This window comes from Larus michahellis, chromosome 1 (assembly GCF_964199755.1).
Source record: "Larus michahellis chromosome 1, bLarMic1.1, whole genome shotgun sequence".
NCBI classification, from domain to species: domain Eukaryota; kingdom Metazoa; phylum Chordata; class Aves; order Charadriiformes; family Laridae; genus Larus; species Larus michahellis.
Genome location: NC_133896.1, coordinates 51,904,610 through 51,910,806, shown reverse-complemented (window position 1 = coordinate 51,910,806; position 6,197 = coordinate 51,904,610).

Here is a 6,197-nt window from a genome sequence, read left to right as displayed (position 1 = left end):
AAAGCTGCAAGATGCAGCTCTCTTAACAAAAGGTTCACCCCTCTCAGCAGGCTCCCACCGCAGGGTGGTGCAAGACCACGTGTGGTCAGGGGACAAGCCACCAAACGTGCTGGCAGCTGCCACTGCATTTCACCTCTGGAGGACAGGCTTGCAAGGCACTGTGACATGGCCTATGCTGCACCAGCTGCAGCCACTTACAGAATTGCTAGTTACCACTTTGTTAAAGTAGAATGTTATCTGACCAGGTTTACATAGTACAAAACTGACGCAGCACAGTTCAGCTCTCCAGTTACCGAAGAGGTAAGAACTCCAAGCCTTCACCATCTTGACCACATCCCTTACATTATAGTGCTCTGTTAACGACGTAAGCACAGAAGACAGCAAAGCAGGAAGCATGCATTGGATGTCCCAACTATTACTTCTGGGCATGGAGCCATAATGCAACCGCTAGCACCCCTGGCACTGCCCCATTGAAGAAACACCCTTTCATTCTGTCAGCTCAGCAGCTCCTGTCAAACTTCCCTGGAGGGTGACCTGCAACACCAACCTTAGGACTTGGCTCTACTGGCTGTATTTCACAACAAAGCTGATCTAGGCAGACCGTCATGCACAGGCAAAAATGACACATGCCTAATGGCACTGCCACAGAAGTCTAGCTTGGCCAAGTCCCTCTTGAGTAAAGTAGACTCCAGCTACCAAATGGGAAAAGGTCAACTGAAACACATTCTTTAAATACTTTCGTTTAGCAACCAGCTGAGAGCCTGAAGCGCTGTTCAGTTCACTGCCACTGGCAGCAGTGAGGACAGGTCAGAATTGTTCATTTTGCCAGTACTTGTTCCGCTCTACTCACTTGCATCTAAACGACTGTTGGTAGCAATGTTTTTATCTGAAAGCTAAACACTGATACTTATTTTTAATTAGCTAATAACACCTAAATATCACTGAAACTTGGGCTCTTAGCTTGAAATTACATATAAATGATTGCAATTCTTGCAGATTTTACTGATTTTTAACATACAGAAAACCTCCGCTCCTTCCAATTATGAAGGATGAACATGTGACTATATATACATTTATATACATCTAATGGCAATTTGTGTGCACAACTAGTACTGATATTTAAGAGTTACAGTCTGTGGAACAATCAGTTTCTTTGGTTTTAGCTGACAACTTCTACCAGCTGTACTATTAACAAGTACTATTAACCACCAAAGTCTTACATATCCCTGTGAAAATACATGTATATGTTCCTGCTGAATGCATTTTACATCGAAAAATTCTTCAACCTTTCCCAGATGTGAAAGAACAAAATAGCCTGTAATTTGAACCATCTAGATTAATCTGATTTCTGATACACACTGAAGGTAGTAATAGATGAAGACTTGAAAGTTACCTTTTTGTGTCCATCTCTGTCAGATTCACAATAAAAAGAGCTATTGTAAATTAAATCCATCTTTTAAAATCAGTAGTTTTTCAAATTTGGAGAGTTTAGGAAAATGTCAGTTTGGTAACTCCAGTTTTCCTAACTATATCTCTCCTTCTGTTATTAAAACTCACCACATGCCCTCTCCATTCATAGGATCATAGAGTCGTTTGGGTTGAAAAAGACCTTTAAGATCATCAAGTCTGCCCGTTAACTTAGCACTGCCAAGCTGCCATAAGCCATGTCCCTCAGCACCACAATACATGTCTTTTAAATCCCTCCAGGAACAGTGACTCAACCACTTCCCTGGGCAGCCTGTTCCAATGTTTTACAACCCTTTTGATGAAGAAATTTTTCCTAATATGCAGTCTAAACCTCCCCTGGTGCAACTTGAGGCCACTTCCTCTTGTCCTATCACATAATACTTGGGAAAAGAGACCCACACCCACCTCTCTACAACCTCTTTTCAGGTAGCTGTAGAGAGCGATAAGGTCTCCCCTCAGCCTCCTTTTCTCCAGGCTGAACAACCCCAGTTCCCTCAGCTGCTCCTCATAAGACTTGCTCTCTAGACCCTCACCAGCTTCACTGCCCTTCTCTGGGCACGCTCCAGAATCTCAATGTCCCGCCTGTACTGAAGGGCCCAAAACTGAACACAGTACTCACGGTGTGGGCTCACCAGTGCTGAGTACAGGGAGACAATCACTCCCCTAGTCCTGCTGGCCATACTATTTCTAATACTAGCCAGGATGGTACCGGCCGCCTTGGCCACCTGGGCACACTGCCAGCTCATATTCAGCTGGCTGTTGACTAACAACCCCAGGTCCTTTTCCACCAGGCACCTTTTCAGCCACCCTTCCCTAAGCCTGTAGTGTTGCATGGGGTTGTTGTGACCCAAGTGCAGGACCCAGCACTTGGCCTTGCTGAACTCATACCATTGGCCTCAGCCCATCAATCCAGCCTCTCCAGATCCTTCTGTAGAGCCTTCCCACCCTCAAGCAGATCAACACTCCCAGCCAACTTGGTGTCATCTGCAAATTTACTGAGAGCGCACTCGATCCCCTCATCCAGATCATTGACATTATACTGAGCCCTGGGAACAGCACTTGTGACTGGCCACCAACTGGATTTAACTCCATTCACCACAACTCTTTGGGCCTGGCCATCCAGCCATTTTTTTTTACCCAGCGAAGCACACATCCATCCAAGCCGTGAGCAGCTAGTTTCTCCAGGAGAACGCTGTGGGAAACTGCCTCAAAAGCTTTACTAAAGTCCAGGTAGACAACATCCACAGCCTTTCCCTCATCCACTAAGCAGGTAACCTTGTTGTAGGAGACCAAGTTAGTCAAGCAGGACCTGCCTTTCACAAACCCATGCTGACTTGGCCTGATTGCCTGGTTGTCCTGTATGTGCCAAGTGATGGCACTCAGGATGATCTGCTCAATAACCTTCCCCAGCACCAAGGTCACACTGACAGGCCTGTAGTTCCCAAGCTCCTCCTTCCAGCCATTCTTGTAGATGCGCATCATATCTGTGGGATGCCAGTTAACTAGGACCTCCCCAGTTTGCCAGGACATTTATTGCTGATAAATCATGGAAAGGGGCTTGGTGAACACTTCCGCCAGCTCGCTCAGTACCCTCGGGGGGATCCCATCTGGCCCTATAGACCTGTGTGTGTTTAAGTGGTGTTGCAGGTCGCTAACCATTTCTTCTTGGATTATGGGGGGTTCATTCTGCTCCTCCTCCCTGTCATCCAGCTCAGGGGGCTGGGTACCTGGAGAACAATTGGTCTTACTATTGAAGACTGAGGTAAAGAAGGCATTAAGTACCTCAGACTTTTCCTCATGCTTTGTTAATGTGCTTCCCCCTGCACCCCACAAAGGATGGAAATTCTCCTTAGTCCTCCTTTTGTTGTTGATGTGTTTACAGAAACATTTTTTATTGACTTTTACAGCAGTAGCCAGATTAAGTTCTAGCTGGACTTTGGCCCTTCTAATTTTCTCCCTGCATAGCTTCCCAGCCCTTGCATTCCCTATTCCCCCTCATTCTATAATCCTTACTGTTGTGGTTTACCTCTCGGTAAGAACCTCACCCAGAGGACCCTATGCTTGCAGGCAGGGAGAACTGAGAGCTTTGTGACTTGCTTTGGCAACCTGCTTTCCCTCCCCCATGCGTTCCTGCCCCAAGCAGCATACAATCAAGAAATTCTGGACTAGTTCCAGTCTTACAATAACTTATCACAGTTCTAACATTTTGGTGGAGCCTGTAAGTAAAATCGAAGCTTTCACAAGCTTGTTCTCCAAGTGACTACTTATTTTCAAAAATATACAATGAGATAGATAGTGAAACAACCATTCATACTTTTGTTAATCAGGTCAGCACAAATAGCACCTGCTTGTGTTCTAAGCATGTATTTTCTGTACTCATTCATTGTATCAAACACCAGAACTACTAGACCATGACTCTAGAGAATCAATTCAAGCTGTAAGCCTTAACACTGCAGCATCTCCTTCAACAGGATCCAAACTGTGTAGGTTGAGCTACAGCAGTAGCATCCTCTGTGAAACCTCTCCTATTCTTACTAGTAACTGCCATACACGTCCTCATCTGATAATCTTTTCTCATCTAAATTCTCCCCAGACATTACATATTTTTCCTCCATAAAACATTACCTTTTTTTTTTCTCCTAAGTAACAAATAAAGAAGGCAGCATAGACAGAGTTTTTAACAGCAAATTACCAATGCTGACAAAGAATTTCAAAGCGAGGTGGGACAAAAGATCTGAGGAATTATTCCTTTACATATCAATATATACATAGTACTTATAGGAGTACACGCCACCTTAGGACTATTTTACAAGTTGAATTAACTTGTAGTCCTTATGTAGTATGGACACATGCATGTATGTATACGTCTGTCGTAGACTGCTGTTGCACTGGTGCAAAGCAGCCTGGTATACTCCCTACAGCAGAAGAAAAGCAGAAGTCATAGAAAAGTTTTAGACAAACAGAGGTAGATTTATCAAACAGAGTAAAAGCTCTATTAACAGACAATGAAAGGTATGCTGAAACACCTAAGTTTGTAAACACAAGATTTAAAGTTATACATCACAACCCACCTCTTATCTATTTTGATCAGCCAGATGAAGTTTTTAAATTTTTTCTCCAAAAGCTTTTTCAGCCCAATATGCAACTTCAGCCATATCATAGGAAGCCAAAGATACCAGGTATAAGACATACCACACAATTTTACAAGCTTCACTTTCAATTACACATTTTTTCTGCTTAAGAGCCTTCCTTTGGAGCTCTATTATTTAAAAGCATGCTTTTCGTACTCAGCTTTTCTGATTTAACTCTGCACAAACTAGTTAACACTTTTTTTTTTTAAAGAGATATTTTGACCCCAGAACCATTGAGAATCTAAATAGCAGGAATTGAGGACTTCAATATTATGAAGACTTTCATTAGTTGTGCCACAAGAAACAAACCAAAAACACACATAGGATCAAGCCTAGGAGACCTGAAAGTATTCTGTAGGGCACTAGCGAGCAGCAAGTAAACTTTGTGAAGAAAAATTTCCTTCACACTGTTTCCTACTTAAACACAAATCAAGACCTCAAAACACACACAGAATTTAAATTTAAGATCCTCCATGAGAGTTTCTTGTCTCAGACACTAGGAAAGCTCTCACAGTCTTATCATGGAACAAGTGCCATAAAATTAAGGCTCAACAGTGCAAGTGATATCCTGTAGCGATTTGCAGCTAATACCAGACTTCTGAGACCGGGTTCACATTAAAAGATTAACACACAATTTAAAGGGAAAAGCGCAAGCTCTGTTACAAAGCTTTGATTCAGACAGGCAAATCAAGATCTGCCATGTTTTCAACCCAGCATTCTAAGCAGTATCACCAATCACAAGAACTAAACCCCCCAAAACAACAAATAAAACCACCCAACCCCATTGCCATGCCTATTAACTTACACAGGCATTTTTCCAGACTTTTTGTAGTCCTTGCTCTAAAAGGGACTTACGCAATATTTACTACATCAGATCTCATTTGCAACTGGAATTTGGATACCAATACCAGTCCACAAAATCGCTCTATTTCATGATTGGTTCTGAAAGTTTAAGCTGGCTCTGTCTAGAAGCCAAGATAAACTAATAGAACAAAAGTGAGATTTTTTTTTAAAAAAAAAAAAAGGAACACCAGTTCCTATTGCTTCAGCACTTTGATACAAAGACTACAGTATACTTCAGTGTAACTTGTATAGCAGTATTTAGAAGGCTTTAAGCACATGCAACTATTCAGCTAGTAGCACTATTTCTACGTGTTACTCTTAGAATAATGCGAATAGCTTTAGGAATGCTGGTAAAACCATATTTGGAGCTGGGGGAGGAAGGAAAAGAGGGAATAAAGAAAGATATTACTCTCAGGGCTATCTCACACCGTTAAATGCCTCAAGTCAAAGAAGCTCATTCATTTTGTGAAGATGCATTGTCTTCCAAATACAACTGAGCTACATGTAAGTTACTTTGAGGACTCACGTAGAAAAGTCTTTACCTTCTGTGAAGTAACACTGAAGTTGAGAGGATTCTCCAAAACAGTGCAAAAATGAAAGAATGACGACATTTAATTGCATTGCAGTTCAGTTTGGGTTTTGTTTTTTTTTTTTTATGATGCTAATAGTATCCCTGAAGGAGGTCAACTGAAAGTATTTCATGTAACTAGAAGAGAAAGATATATTTCATGTTAACACACATAGCAAAGTGGGGTG